Here is a 16,873-nt window from a genome sequence, read left to right as displayed (position 1 = left end):
ATAATAAACTCCCAATATATTACACTATCAATATACTATATGTGCTAACTTTGTTCAATTACATCTGCCCTAAAAACAATGACTTTCAAGGAAAAAAATGTAAATAGAGTATCAACTCATTAACCTATTAATAGACAACTCGTTTAAACAAACTGTAGTACAGCTATACAGTGAGATGCTAACGTAGAAGAAATAATAGGGGTGCCTGGGTGGCTCAGTTGATTAAGCATCAGATTTTGGCTCAGATCATGATCTCCCAGTCCGAGAGTTCGAGCTCCACATCAGGCTCTGCACTGACAGCTCAGAGCCTGGAGTCTACTTTGGATTCTGTGTCTCCCTCTCTCTTTGCCCCTCTCCCCTTGTGCTCTGTCTCTCTCAAAAATAAATAAAAGTTAAAAAAAATTTTTTTTAAAGAAATAATAAAGGAAGAGGACTTTGAAAATTTGATGTGGAAAATTTCTAATACATACAAATGAAAAAAACAAGTTTAAAGAACATACAATCCCATTTTTAAAAAATGTTTATTTATTTTTGAGAGAGAGAGAGACAGACAGACAGACCGCGTGCAAGTCGGGGAGCGGCAGAGAGAGAAGTAGACACAGAATCTGAAACAGGCTCCAGGCTCTGAGCTGTCAACACAGAGACCAACACGGGGCTTCAACTTGGAAACAGCAAGATCATGACCAGAGCTGAAGCTGGACACTCAACTGACTGAGCCACCAAGGCATCCCCATATAAGTCCATTTTAAAAATAAGTATATACTTGGGGTGCCTGGGTGGCTCAGTTGGTTAAGTGTCTGACTTTGGCTCAGGTCATGATCTGATAGCTCATGAGTTCAAACCTTGCATCGGGCTCTGTGCTGACAGCTCAGAGCCTGGAGCCTGCTTTGGATTCTGTGTCTTCCTCTCTCTGCCTCTCCCGTGCTCACACATGCGCTCTCTGTCAAAAATAAACAAACATTAAAAAAAAAAAAAAAAGCATACACTCTGTACATGCATAGAAAAAAAATCTGGTAAAAACCACCAGACTCCATGGACACCACAATTTGGGTGGGAATTTCAGTTTCTACAGAATATATTGCTATAATGCTTGGTTTTTTAATAATAAGCACATGAGTCTTATAAACAGAAAAACATAAATGTAAAGACCACAGATCCTTCTTTAAAAATATCATGCTTTTACCCGAATTCGTTCACAAGGTTTTCAGCGTTCATTCTTCTTTAGCACTCAGAGCAGCTCAAGTCTGTTTTTAGAACAGTGTCAGAAGCTGCTATATGAGCTGTTTCCTGTATGGGGCAGCTATTTTTAATTAATGAACATTTTGTTGTAAGAGTTCACTGGAAATAAAACCACCAGTCTGTAAGTCAGACTAAAGAAAAGCTTACTCTGTAGAAAGATTTCAGTTATAAAAACATACTCTATAAGGTATTTGACAGTATGTAATATTTACTTTATTAATAAAAACTTTATTTCCATAGTGATACTAAGATCCATCTCATTTAAAAATTCCTCAAAGAAATCTACATTCCATTTCATTACTCCTAAAAAAAAAAAAAATACAGCATCCTTCCTATCATAGGCACTCAAATGTGAGTTGTGGGGAACATCAGAGGTGAGACAGAAAAGAGATGAATTACAAAAATAGAATAATGGTTTCCAAACATTTATTGAGCAACAATGTGAAAATGCTGTTCTATTCTGACTCGAAGAATTAAAATTGGGGTTACTCTATCTGTAAGTATATTAGTAACATAATCATCCCTTCTAATTAATTAGATTCCCCCCAAGTTTATGAGACAATATGGCTCAAGAGACAGCTACTATAGAAACAAGTTATATTTATCTACCCAGTTCCTCAACCCACGGGTTCACAGCACTACAAGGAGATCTCTCGGAGAGCCAACAGCAGGAACAGTAGGTAAGAACTCAATGGTTAGGGAGCAGCACCAGAGTTCGAAAGGCCCCACCCAAGCCACTCCCCGCCAGAACAAAAATAGGATTTTCCTGCAGATCTAAGAGAAGGTTCTAAGAAGTCCCCTCCTCCCTGCACTGTGTGTAGTAAAGTGTCTGGTCACAAAAACAAGGGTCGATTGTTCTCTTGCCAAACTGTACTCCTCCTGACAGGTGGCAATCCACCCATTTATACTAAACTCTACCCATACCCTTTCCACTCACCACTTCCCTAAATTCCTTGCATTTGTAGACTGTTACACAATTTTAAAAGTACCTTCTTATCCATTAATTTAACTCAAGCAGGTTATAGGATTTCTACCTAATACATGGAACAAAAAAATGCTGGCGTTTAAAACACATTCTGAGGATGGGATGGTAAAGGCTCTAATGTCCTAAGAAGGCTTTGCTTATAGCACATCGTGCAGAGGGTTGTGATGGTTAATTTTATGTGTCCACTTGGAGGGTGTTTTTGGATAAGATTAACATTTAAATCAGTGAATACTGCCAATCAACACCACAATGAGATACCACCTCACATCTCTCAGAATGGTTAGAATTAACAACTCAGGAAAGAACAGATGTTGGTGAAGATGTGGAGAAAGGGGAACCCTTTTACACTGTTGGTGGGAATGCAAACTGGTGCAGCCACTCTGAAAAACAGTATATGGAGGTTCCTCAAAAACTTAAAACTAGAGCTACCCTAAGACCCAGCAATTGCACTACTAGGGATGTTGTATCCGAAGGATACAAAAATGCTGAAGGGGCACATATATACATACATACATACCACGTGTGGTTATGCTTCATCCTAACTTCCCCCACCACATCAGCCTTCTCTCATCTTGCAGCCGTCCAATGTGGCCTGCCATCACTGAGCAGCGCCACCCACAGGGCATCGCTGTACATCCACTCACAGAGCTACTTCTCCAGGCTCTACTTCTGGCCCCTCCCACCCATCTTCCCATGAAGATGGTACCCACAGCCTACCCTGACAATTGCCATGTTGGCACTTACTTTTCTGCCACCAAACCAACATTGTGAAATATTTCTTGCATATAAGCTTTTAAAACATATACTTTCTAGCACTTTCTATCGTCTTTACCTCTTCCTCATCATCTCTCATTTCCACAACATATCCTGTCCTAGGGTCACTTTAGCACTCCAGCTTTTGATCCCTATCACAAATTGAACTTGTTGACAGAATAGGTATTATACACACTTCACAGATGACGACACAGAGGTAGAAAGAGATCAAGTGACTTGTGTAAGTTCAGATTATAAGTGAACAACAAAATTACAATTAGGACCCATTTTCTATTAACTTAGTTTAATTTCTGTTATACACGGAGGCTATATAACAGTATCATAAGCATAAGATCTGGAGTCAGGTTATGCTTGCTCTACTACTTATCAAACTATGACCCTCAGGTCTATGAAGCTATTAGTTTATTAATCTAAACTATTAGTGGCTTGATTTCCTCATCTGTAAAAACTACAGTAGTATTGACTTTCAAGGGGATTTTAAGGAGGATTTCCTAAGCTAAAATGGGTAAAACACTTTGAACACTGTCTGACACATAAGAAACTCTTAGTAAACTTTATCCACTCTCCTTATTGTTTATAATTTAATCAGCCTTTCTACAGTTATGGTACAAATGACCTACTTACACTTATCCTTTTTCTTTAATCATTTGTAAAATCTTAAATTTCAGCTGGATGAGGCCAAATACACTTAAAAGCCACTGATGAATCCAGTGTTTATTCACCTAGAATGGTTTACTGCACTGCATGTCAATAAGTACTTCAAAGAAACTGGACACAGAAAGGAAAAATCACAACTCAGGTAACATTTCTACCTGTTGAGCTGGCTAGTTATTGGCTATGTGAAATAGCCAGTCAGTACAGCACTTAATTTTGTCCCTTATGAGGTCACTTTATAGAATGCTGGCCAAACACAGTATTTTTTTTATTTTTATTTTTAATTTTTTTTCAATTTATGAAGTTTATTGTCAAATTGGTTTCCATACAACACCCAGTGCTCATCCCAAAAGATGCCTTCTTCAATACCCATCACCTACCCTCCCCGCCCTCCCACCCCCCATCAACCCTCAGTTTGTTCTCAGTTTTGAAGAGTCTCTTATGCTTTGGCTCTCTCCTACTCTAACCTCTTTTTTTTTCTTCCCCTCCCCCATGGGTTTCTGTTAAGTTTCTCAGGATCCCCATAAGAGTGAAAACATATGGTATCTGTCTTTCTCTGTATGGCTTATTTCACTTAGCTTCACACTCTCCAGTTCCATCCATGTTGCTACAAAGGGCCATATTTCATTCTTTCTCATTGCCACGTAGTACTCCATTGTGTATATAAACCACAATTTCTTTATCCACTCATCACTTGATGGACATTTAGGCTCTTCCCATAATTTGGCTATTGTTGAGAGTGCTGCTATAAACATTGGGGTACAAGTGCCCCTATGCATCAGTAGTCCTGTATCCCTTGGGTAAATTCCTAGCAGTGCTACTGCTGGGTCATAGGGTAGGTCTATTTTTAATTTTATGAGGAACCTCCACACTGTTTTCCAGAGTGGCTGCACCAATTTGCATTCCCACCAACAGTGCAAGAGGGTTCCCGGACCAAACACAGTATTGATATGGCTACATTCTCAACTCAAACGGCAAATACACTGCGTGATCCTATTCGTCTGCCATTTTGACCTTGGGCCTCTACCCAACACATTCAATTACTCTGCCCACGTGGATTAATGCTGCTGTGAAGACGTGGGCAGGTGGTCAGAATATCTGAGCTTTCATTTAAATTCTCACACAACCTTTTCAGACCTCAGTATTGACAATAATGATACCACCACCACCCCCACCCCCACTACTTCACAGGTTTTTCAGAAAAACAAAAAACAAAGCAAAACAAAAAAACAGTCAAGACAAACCATAAAAAACAGGCATTTAACTCAGGCTTCCAAGTCTGCTGCACAGAGGGGGAAAAATCGTGTGTAGGGACGGCATCAATGTTTCTCCAAATGAAGGCATCTTACCATTTTATTAGTATTTAATCCACAATAAGAATACTTCTGACACTGATGCTTTTTATTTCATATTGTAAAAGGCTTTGTTATGAAGATTTCTCGCAGTAAGGCAGACCCGAATTGACATTTTTACCCTCCTCTGCTAGCTCTGTGACTTTGAGCAAGCTAACTAACATTTTAGATTCCTGGGTCTTGTTTGCTTGTTTGCTTTTTGGTACTGGTGGTCTTATTGAACGAAGAAGACAATTTTACCTTTTCTCTCACAGGGTTATGAGGAGCAAGTGAGGTCACACACACCAAGTTATGAGCAAGGCAGCAGCAGTCAACACTGCTGCCCTACTCCTCCAGCAGTGAGGAAGCAGTCGGTTTCATTCGCACCTGGATTTCCAAAGCTGTCTAAGTGGATTTGCTAAGTGATGGGACTTAACACAAGAACTGATTCAAGAACTACAAGAAGTAAGTTTAAAACCCACCCACAGAAAAAATACAGGGTGAGTAAAAGTTTTAGCAACACTGTTAGTTGGGATTCACAGTACCTATGTTGCATTTTCTTTTAGCTCTCACAGCCTTAAATCATATCCCTGGCACAAGTAAGCGTAGGGAGAGCTGATAAAAATGACAATGCCTGGGGCACCTAAGTGGTTCAGTTGGTTGAGCACCTGACTCTTGATTTTGGGTCAGGTCATGATACCAGGGTCATGGGATCGAGCCCTGTATCAGGCTCCATGCTGAGTGTGAAACCTGCTTAAGATCCTCTCTCTCTTTCCCTCTGCCTCTCTCCCCAACTAATGCTCTCTCCCTCTAAAAACAAAACAAAACAAAACAAACAAACAAACAAAAAACAGAAAAAGAAAAAGGAAATGTCAATGCCCCATCTGCCTCACCAAGATCTAGGACCCAAACTCACATATTTCAAGAGGCACAATCTGTAGGAGTGCTAACAATACTGACTCCATCTTTGGCCCTCCATCTTGTTCATGTTTGCTCAATGACCTCTCTTCGGGCTACGTGTCCCAGGTCCCTTGGACATTGACATACATACCTTAGGGATACCTGCCAAGGCCAGAATGGGTTTAGGCTTATTTTGGCTTCCCAGGAATCTGTTAAAGACAACATAGACTTCCTTCTTTCCTGACGCACAGGAGGTGCCACAAGATTTAAAGGGTATGTGCAAGCCCTTTGAGGTGCGTGTCAACTGTTGGTCTCACTACAGTGCGCTTCTGCATGTCCCCTCGCTTCATAAAGTCTGTGGACGAAGGTCTGGATTTTGCTGAGAATAACTCTGAAGCTGCTGTGGATTGTCCTTGCCCTATCTCCCCCCGTGTCAGTAAGGTACCCTGAATACAACTCTGTAAAAGATACGCAGTGTCCTTCTTTGTTTCCTGGTCTCCAAGTGCCCGCTCTGTTTGAGAGATACTTCACTATCTCTCCTCCACCTTCTAACACCTTCTCATTTTAAATTTGGCCCTGGATGTTTGCAATCTGCCAAAAAAGAATGTTTTCTTATCATCTTTTTCTCTAAGGCATAAGATTTTTCAAAATGTGGTTTCATCCCATTAGCAAGTCCAGCAGAAAATAGAGTATGTAAGCACACAGAAAGGCTAAGCTTTATCCCAGATACACACATGCTCACACATGCACAGATAGTGTTGTACTGGGTTGTGGTTAAAAAGTTTGAAAATCACTATTCAAAAGCACAGTTACTAACTGCTTTCCTTTTGAAAACAGGTAACTGACAATAACACTGCTTTTTAAAAGGTCATTGCTATTATAAAAGACAGTTTAAAAGGCTGGACTGTTGGGGCACCTGGGTGGCTCAGTCGGTTAAGCGTCCGACTCTTGATCTCAACTCAGGTCATGATTTCACAATTTGTGAGACTGAGCCCTGTGTTGGACTGCAGTGCCTGCTAAGGATTCTCTTTCTCCCTCTCTCTGCCCCTCCCCCTGCCTCCCTTTCTCTCTCTCTGTCTCAAAATAAATAAACTTAAAAAGAAATTTAAAAATAAAAGCCTGGACTATTAAAAAGAAAGTTCTTCCTCCTACTGAACACTTCAGTCCAAATGATCATTAAAATGCCCAAATAACTGATATATCTCCAAGTCAAGACACATATATGAAAGAATCAGTAGGGAGAGAACAGGTACAAAGGAAAATATATTTTATTAATTCCAGTCATGGTGCTAGATTATATGCCAGGCACACCTCTAGAATTCCCCCTTTAATCCACCTAACCCTGTAAGTATCACAATGTGGTAGCTAGATTTCATAGTTCTTCATTTTAATTCATAACCTAATGAAGGTCATTTTCTTGCAGTCACAGGACTGACAAGGTTGGTCATTACACCTCTTGACCAGCAGTGCCTGATTTAGGCAGAATAGGGTCCACATTCAGGATTATGGATAAAGGTACAATTTAGAACATCCTTCAGTCTCTTAGTTTTCTCCTTAAATAGACTGCGCTCAAAACAATAGCTTAATTGGCACAGAACTGGAACTCAAAGAGCAAGAACAGCCAGTGACTTGCTCTAAGATGTTGGGAAAGCCAATTTCTATGGACCTCTATTTGTACGGCAGAACTTTGCAGTTTCTGATAGCTAAGATTTTAATGATTCAGGCCTTTAAGAGGACACATTCTATGGAACAAATTCTATCCCCAGAAACTTTATCAGAATTAAAATAAGGACATAATTTAAATAAGTAGCAGAAAAACAAACTCTATGGCGCAAATTCTTTTCCTGTAGCACCCTGACTGCCTATACCCTCTCCCACCTCCACAAGAATGGCTGACCTGGCCTCCTAACCTTATAGGTCTGCCTAGAATTCTTGCCTGTCCTGCCACCTAGTGGCAGCAAGGATTCACATGACCAGAGCAAATGATGACTCTTGTGTTCAAAGGCTGTTCCCTCAGCCACCTGCTGAGAATGACTGTCCCCTTGGGACTCTGGCCTTCAGATGCCTCCTATCTCACAAAAAAACTGGTCTTCATTAGGACAACCTTAATTTCCAGAGGAGCCATCAATTGAGAAGCCACTATATTTGCTAATATTTGTTTAAATGGTAAAACATACAGATGGGATTTTAAGGGGACTCAAAGACTCATACAAGTAGAAAATGATCTCTTCAAAGATATCATCCATCTCTTGGGGGCACCTGGGTGGCTCAGCTGGTTAAGCGTCCAACTTCAGCTTAAGTCATGATCTCATGATCTCATGGTTCGTGAGTTTGAGCCCCACATTAGGCTTTCTGCTGTCAGTGCAGAGCCCACATAGGATCCTCTGCCTGCCCCCACTCCATCCCTCCCCACCCCCACACTCTCTGTCTCTCTCAAAAATAAGTAAACATTACAAAAATAAAAAATAAATTAAAAATGAAAGAAATTATCCATCTACTGGATTCACGGGCACTGTGCTACACAACTCTGGGGGTCTGAAGGAGCATATATGCTACACAACCTAGCATATATGAAGGGCACGCCATGGACTATTCGCATATGCCCAAGGGCCCTGATAAGACTCGTTACTATCCAAAACTTGCTATACAAAACTTGTCAGAATTCCCCCTTACTTCTTTCTTTGCATCAGGAGACTCCTGGCCTTATATGCAAAACTAAGCCCCAGAAATGCTTACTTATTTAAAAAAAATCTTCAAACAAACCTTTAACAATCCTTATTAGTAAGGGGTCAAATGGCCGGTAGCTTCTACAGCTCTCTGTTGGTTCCCACTTTACATTCAAAATAGAAAAACTCTCTGTGGGGAATGGGCAAGTAGGTGAAAGGGATTAAGAGGTACCAACTTCCAGTTATAAACAAAGTCGTGGGGATGAAAAGTACAGCATAGGGAATATAGTCAATAATATTGTAACAATTTTATATGGTGACAGATGGTAGCTGCACTTACGATGAGCACAGCCTAGTGTACAGAGTTGCTGAATCACTATGTTGTATACCTGAAACTACAGTAACATTGTGTCTCAACTGTAACATCAATAACAAGAGTTAAAACAATAAGAAAAGCTCTCTGTGAATGGTTTCCTGACGCTTAGCCAAAAAGGGATAAAGCAGCATAGGGGTATTTAACACATTTCCTTTCTTTTAATCAAGTTGCCCCTTCCCAGAAGGGAGGAAATAGCAGTTAATCCCCTTTGTGTGTGTATGATTTTTTTTTTTTTTTAATTGTTTCAGTGATAGGCAGAGAAGTTCAGAAAAAAGAGGAGAATCTGTATTAAGAATGTACCATGTGGAGCACCTGGGTGGCTCATTCGGTCAAGCCTCCCACTTCGGTTCAGGTCATGATCTCACAGCTTGTGAGTTCGAGCCCCAGTTGTGCTCCGTGCTGACAGCTCCGAGAGTGGAGCCTGCTTCAGTTTCTGGGTCTCTCTGGCTCTCTGCTCCTCCCCCACTCGTGCTCTCTTTCTCTCTCTTTCTCAAAAATAAATAAGCATTAAAAAAATTTTTTTTAAAAAGAAGCTACCATGTGACAGACACCAAGCTAAGGCTTTATATATAAAGCCTTATACACACACACACACACACACACACACACACACACACATACATACAGGTTATCTTTCCCAAGAAAAATTAGAGCAATGGTAGCACACTCAGAAGTCAATCCCCACTTTGTCAGTTACTGGAGGTACAACCTTGAAAACATATATAAATTCTCTGAAGCCTAGTTTCCTCCAATATCATATGGGAACGATACGTTCTATAATGTGCACTAACAGCTATGCACCGTGCCTGGCGTGTGTTGATTGCATTCTCTCCCTTATCACACTGGCTATATTTTCTTGAAACTACTGAAGTCATGGGGGGGGGGGGGGGGGGGAGGGGGAAGGGTGGGCAGCTTCAGAGAACTAGAGTCCCAAGTATTTCTGCACTTACAAACTGTCTCCAGACTTTTGTCTATTTTAAAAAATATTTGCTGAGGCGTCTGGGTGGCTCAGTCGGTTAAGCGTTCAACTTCGGCTCGGGTCAATCTCACAGTTTGTGGGTTCAAGCCCCATGTCAGGCTCTGTGCTGACAGCTCAGAGCCTGGAGCCTGCTTCAGATTGTGTATCTCCCTCTGTCTCTGCCCCCTGCCCCGACTCATGCTCTCTCTCAAAATACAAATAAATGTTTAAAAAATTTGTTTTAAATAGTTGGAAACTTATTATTTTGAAAATTAAGTTTCATTTTGAATGTAAGTATAAGGTAGCTTCCTCACAGATGAAAAATAAATAAGCAGAAAAAGAAATAATGCATCATTGAATCTGACAATTACCAGAAAAAGGCAAACCATGGAGTAAGCTGTAACGGCATTTAAGGCTGCCACACGGAGAATGGAAAAGTGAATTTTCTAGCAACTTTCCTATGACAGATATGCAGTGTTTACTTGTTAATAACCACCTGACATTATGCAGAAACCAAACCAAATTTATAAGAAAAAGGTCATAGTTAAAACCTTTAAAAAGACAGAAAATAATAGTCACAGGGCAGAGGGCATCAACTGGGAACAAGCAGATACTTGCATTTAAAAAATATACAGCATTCTTAAAATTCCCCCAGGAAGGTTTTTGTTTGCTTTACAGCATCTCTCAGTACTCTGTGCAAATATGTAAATTCCACTTCTGCTAGTTGTCTAAATTCACAGCAAATAAATAATGTACCTGGCAAAAAGACATCAAAAGAAATAAACAAATGAATCAAGGGAAATATTACTACTAAACTCAAGTAAAAGCCTCTTAAGCTCTGAGGCAGTTTTCATTATCTTGTTAGCTTCTAAGACTGAAGAAATAATTTGAAAACTTTTATTACAAGCCTGGAGATACAGAAGGAGACATGAAAACCTTCATCTGACAAGGGCTTAATTAAATGCATCAGTAAATTTTGTATTTACATCAATTTTAGTTGCTTGAATAGTGCTTATGTTCCTCCCCCCCGCCCCCCCATATGTTCCTGATTCAAAACAGGACTGACTTTCCAAAGGAAAAATATTTTCCCTAACTGGAATATTCTATTATCATACAAAAGCTTAGAAAAATCAGTATTAACTTTGAACATGATGAATAATTTTTGGACCCTCAGACACAGGAACAAGTAACACACATCATACATAATTACTATAAATACAACTTCATAACAAATTCACTAGTAATCTACTGGAGAAAATGAGTTACTTGTATTCTTTATCTCAGTTAAAAGCATTTTAAAATGCCCAGCCATTCAATATAAACAATATATAGAAAGCCCATGAATTTTTAAGAGACCTAGGCTGAAATAGTCAATCTGCAATACAGTAATTCTGATCTTGGACGTGCTATTTCATTTCTCTAAGTCAGTTTCACTGTCTATAAAATGATAATATCTATTTCACAGGATTATCATTAATATCATGAAATATATACAGAGGAAACCATAAGGTCTACAGTACCTCGTAGAATCTAAATAGATCCTCAAATAACCAACCTTTCTTTGCCTTAGTTTTTCAGCATCTTTCTCGAAACCAATCCTCCCAATTTTTTTTTTTTTTCATACAACCCATTAAAACTTCTGACTCTGCACCCCAGGACATGACCATTTATAAATTACACATGTACTACTGTACTAATGTATTAAAAAATACACAAAAGTAGAACTTTTAATAAGAGGCTCTAAAGATAAAATGAAAAGCTGTTTATTTTTCTTTAATTTTTTAAAGTTTATTTATTCACTTTGAGAGAGAGAGAGAGACAATGTGTGTGTGTGTGTGTGTGTGTGTGTGTGTGTGTGTGTGTGTGTGTGTGTGTACAAGTGGGGGAGGAGCAGACAGAGAGGGAGAGAGGGAGAGGCTCTGCATCATCAGCACAGAACTCCCAACTGGTGAGGTTGTGACCTAAGCCAAAGTCGGATGTTTAACCAACTGAGCCACCCAGGAGCCCTGAAAAGCAGTCTTGGCTTCATATTACTTAATATCTCAAAGCATGGTAAAGCTTAAGTCAAAATTCATACTTCACACTGGATGTACATCCAGACTTCAGAGAATCTTTGTGATAATTCTGATTTTATCTTTTTGGTCACCTGCTTGTCCTGTCGGGTTAAACAGTCACTGTTTTTGCCTCATCATGTGACTCAGAACTACTAGAAATGTAAACTCTACTATTTACTTGTTTATTTGGGTTTTATTTTTAGGCTTATCTTCAAACTGTGGTTTCCTTAAGAGTATTTTTACATTCATGCACCATTTTGTGAGAGTTTAAAGCTAGACAATATATTCTGTAAATCCACTGAACCAACCACACGCAAACTACAAAGTTCAGGATGCCTGGGTGGCTCAGTCGTTAAGCATCTGACTTCAGCTCAGGTCATGATCTCACAGTTCGTGAGTTTGAGTCCCACATCCCATGAGTACAAGCCCTGCTTGGGGTGAACTCCAGCCCCTCTCTCTGCCCATCTTGGGATTCTTTCTTTCTCTCTGCCCCTCTCTCATGTAAGCCCTCCCCCCACCCCCAACCACCCCAGCCTCTCTCAAAAAAAAAAAAAAAAAAAAAAAAAAAAAAGTTCAGCAAAATACTAAAAGCAAAAAACAAACAAAGAAAAAATCCCTGCCATGCCTTTTGAGTCATAGAATTGTCTTTCTCTTTTCAGGAAGCCTTACCTACCACATGGATGTGAATATGGGACATTCAGACTAGGAAGCCACTATCAACATACACAATAACTAAGATGATATTTCAGCATACATTATAAATGTGGTAAAGATTTTTTAAAAAGAAATTGAAGTTTGAATATTTTCTCCTAACACCTGGATTGTCTTACATATCCCCAAGTATACACACACTTTACACCCCAATTGGCCTTAAACTTTTAATACAGCCTCCTCCAGTCTATGTTCTGCATGGCCTCAAACTGTTACCTTTCTAAATTATAAGTCTGATCATGTTACCCACTCCCTTCTCAGATATCCTCCATGGCACAACAGCTCCTTACAGGGTAAATCCAAACCCTTTAGCCTTGCATACAAAGTCTATGATATGGAGAAGGATATTGATGAGGGAGCATAAGGCACACTGAGGACAAAGTTCAAGTTAGCACCCCCCTCCCAGGAGTGTGCTATGTGTGATATTCCTTGGACACTTCCAGCTGCCCAAGAACAGGAAAGGACAAAGAAAACAAATAGTTAAACTGATAAGAGTCTTCACCAGTTTAAAAGAAAAAGGCAATCCCATCAATAGCCTAAAGTCCAGGAACTCCTTACTGTCTTAATGCTGATGCTTTGCTAGAGGGAAAAACAACCTTAGCTTGACAATAGCTAGGCCTCTAGTAATCTGTGAGTCTTTAGCCTATGAAAATCTCTTTGAAAACTTCCTTTTTTACTTTACCTCCCCCAACTCCATGGTATATAACCAGTCATTCTTCACAACCCCAGTGCAGCTCTTTCTGCCCACTTCCAAGAATTCTTTCTTGGCCATCAGCTCTGAACTCCCCCATCACCCCAAAACTTCATATCATCTATACACAGCTTTTCCTCTTACCAATGCCCACACTAAGGCTTATCCTAGAGCCCCACCAAATTGTTAGATGTTTCTAACACGTGGTCTTGCATAGTTTCACCCATTCAGCAAGAATTTATTGGCTATCTATTATATGCCAGGCATTGGGGAAGATAAAGACCCAGTCATTGCCCAGATTTCCAGCACAATAATCAAATAAATAAGATGCCAGCATAATGTGAAAAGTACTCTAATGGAGATTTATGCAAAGTATTATGAAAGCCTGGGGTTGGGATGCTTCTTAGCTCCTTTTGTCAGGTAGGTGTTATCTCCTTCACCCAGAGTATACTAACCTCCCTTATTCCTTGTTCAATAACCTCTTACTAATCCTTCAAAATCAAATTCCAATGTCCATTTTTACTTAATAAACTGGCCTGGAAAGATTTTGTGACTTCTTCCCAGTAGCTGCTATATCACTGAGTCAAATTGTTATAAACAACACTTACTGCTGTATTATTATGACATTTTCAATGCAACTTTTATGTAAATGTAAATCTTCAAATGTTAAAAAAATAGCTGGCAAAGCTGCAAAATAATAATTCCATCTAATGACAACTAGCAAACTTTTAAAGTTAAGATTAGCCATTCAAGAAATGTATTTGCTCCACAGGGGTTTTATTTATCCCCATTTTTAATGGAAACACAATATTCACAGAGGACAGTGCACCCACCACGCTGAATGAATTTTCATACGATGGACACAGTCCAGTAACCCGCACCCAAACTTAGGTCTTTCTGAGTCCCAGTAACAACCTGAACATCTATAGTCCGACACTATAGGAGCAATAATCTAGTTTTTAACTGGACCTTTTTTCAAAAATAAGAACTTTTTTAAATATCAAATTGAGAATTTCAAAGAACAGAAAAATTACAGCAGGAAAATATTTTAGGAATAAATAAGACACTAAATTCAATCAGCTGTACAATCTAATCTGAGACACTCTATTTCAAAACTATCTATTTTCCTTGAAAAGACTTTTAGATTTTTAAATGCATGCTTGCTTCTTCCAAGCTTTATTTTTGTTGAAGGACATAAAATTTTTAAATTAAGACAAAGGCTTAAAAAAAACTTTTGAATTTTGTTTGTGATCCTTATAATAGCAAGAGTCAAACATCCTCCCAAAACCACAATTTACAAACGAAATCTCTTTCAAAAGGCTATCAGCTGGCCCAGCTCTTCCTGCATTTAAATCCTTGAAAATGTGATTTTAATGAAATGGTGACTGGAGAGATTTTTGAAGGTGTCATCATTCCTGTTGACAATTTCCCCCCTACTAATAGCCAATTATATAAAGAAAGGACCAGCAATTCCAGAACAAGACCTGGCTTCTCCTCTAATGAGTCATTTAGAAAACTTTGCAAATCCCTCAAACTCTATAAACCTGTTTCCTTATCTGTAAAAATAGAGATTACGTTATCGAATAGATGAATATTTCCAAAACAAAAAAGCTCCTTCCAAATTCAGTTATATTTGTGAAGTATTGCTGTTAAATCTAGAATAATGAACATAAAGTCAGAGCCACATTTTAGAGCCCTAACCCTACCAATCTTTGTTCATTGACCTTAATGGAGTCGTTAAATCTCTCTGGGCTTCACTGGTAAGAACAAACAGCAGACCAAATCACTGGCTATGATCATTGTCTGGGTTATGGAACACTTGAAATTCACAACGCTTTTTGCAGAACACGTTCCTGTGGATAGAATATTGATTTACCGGCTAAGTTCAGTTCTAACACACACACACAGGGGACTCTTACCCCCAGAAAATTCAACCATGTTATACCTATTAGAAGAAAGAAAATCATAGCCACAAGCAAACAAGGCCACAAAAAAGTGAGCTATTTGCATTTTTCCCATTAATTTGCATTCATATGTATCTACACAGATTTCGCCGTGAATTCAGTTAGCACTCTCAGGCAGACAAATGGCAAGAAGTGACAAAGGTTAAAAGAAACATTGCGCTAAAATTTTTTTAATGAAGAAATTCTACTCATTACATCTAATTAACAAAAAGGAAAGCAACCCTGTCCTTATTCAATTTAATTATTAATCACTTAATTATTCAATTTTAACACAGAACTCTTCACCCCGGCTCCTGAGAGCAGAGCTGGAGGATCGAAGCACTGCCACTCTCCAGGGTCCCTTTAAGCCCTAGGACTCTGTTTCCACTGAAATGTTCATTCTGTCTATATATGCTACATACCGTTCTGGGCACAAATGTAGCAATATTTTTATTATTTTTTTAATGCTTATTTATTTTTGAGTGAGAGACATAGAGCACAAGCAGGGGAGGGGCAGAGAGAGAGGGAGACACAGAATCTGAAACAGGCTCCAGGCTCCGAGCTGTCAGCACAGAGCCCGACACAAGGCTCGAACTAACAAACTGTGAGATCATGACCTGAGCCGAAGTTGGACGCTTAACTGACTAAGCCACCCAAGTGCCCAATGTAGTATTTTTAATAGTACCTAATAAGCTGTTTTTAATGAAACAGCCCAGCCTACATACATGTACATGTACTCACACATAAACACATCCCCACAAAACACAACCCTGGAGGGCTCAGTCCACTGTAGACATCCTTGAAGCACACTGAATGCTCTAACACTACATTTTATTCCATATTTGACAAACCAAGCACAGGCCATGTTTTCTTACAGAAGACTCTTGCAATTAGATATTAGAAATTTCCTCCCATACTCTACAAACACTACAGTATATTTACGATGTATACTTATAGCATGCATTGGATAGACTTGCTTCAAAATGAGGACAGTTGTAAATGGTACGAAAAATAATCTCACTACTACAATTCCTCCTCTTACGAAGACCAGGACACAACTTTTAGGCATGATTATTTTAGGTCTAACGGTCATAAACTACATTAATGGACAAAAAAAATCCTAGGTACACTTAGGCTAAAATACAACATGCTTCACAATGCTTCTCCTTCATATAACTCTGATTTCTAGTTAAAAGAACAACAAGAAACTAGACAATGTTGAAATAGAATACTTTGAGACACTGTTTTTCTTGGTAGAAATTACATTTTCCTGTAAGTAACTTTTTAGTGACATAATGTAGAATATATGAAAAGTTGAGAATTGAAGCCCCATTTTGCTTTCTAAAATCTGAAGATTTTGAGATGCTTTAATCCCTTCAAGCAAATGCCTAATCATTACAGAAATCAGAACAGGTTATACCACTTTGTGTTCCCCCATTTCCATTTTGTCTCAAATATCACCCTTTGAATGCAGAAACATTCAACATTTAACCCAAAAGAAACCCAGCTCATTAGCTGACTGCAAACCTTTGTGTGTCAAATCCAAAAAGAGAGGCGGAAATCTCAGACCATCCAAATGAGAAAATGCCAG

At 39.1% G+C, this 16,873-nt stretch overlaps 1 long non-coding RNA gene across 7 annotated transcripts in view; it reads left to right on the top strand.

The window, feature by feature from the left end:
• LOC122224420 overlaps positions 1-16,873 on the top strand; it is a 64,060-nt gene that overhangs the window by 28,187 nt on the left and 19,000 nt on the right. For 5 of the 7 annotated variants that reach the window (XR_006204777.1, XR_006204773.1, XR_006204776.1 and 2 more), the window contains 4 exons: positions 1,778-1,919; positions 3,667-3,797; positions 5,259-5,448; positions 6,135-6,488. This is a non-coding gene — a long non-coding RNA (uncharacterized LOC122224420). Of the gene's footprint in view, positions 1-1,777; positions 1,920-3,666; positions 3,798-5,258; positions 5,484-6,134; positions 6,489-16,873 lie in introns of those variants that run through there. The other 2 variants (XR_006204775.1, XR_006204774.1) reach the window with 2 other exon arrangements.

Source organism: Panthera leo, chromosome B4 (assembly GCF_018350215.1).
Source record: "Panthera leo isolate Ple1 chromosome B4, P.leo_Ple1_pat1.1, whole genome shotgun sequence".
Classification (NCBI taxonomy): domain Eukaryota; kingdom Metazoa; phylum Chordata; class Mammalia; order Carnivora; family Felidae; genus Panthera; species Panthera leo.
Note: the sequence above shows the minus strand (reverse complement) of the source record. Positions and strands in the feature narration are given on the sequence as shown.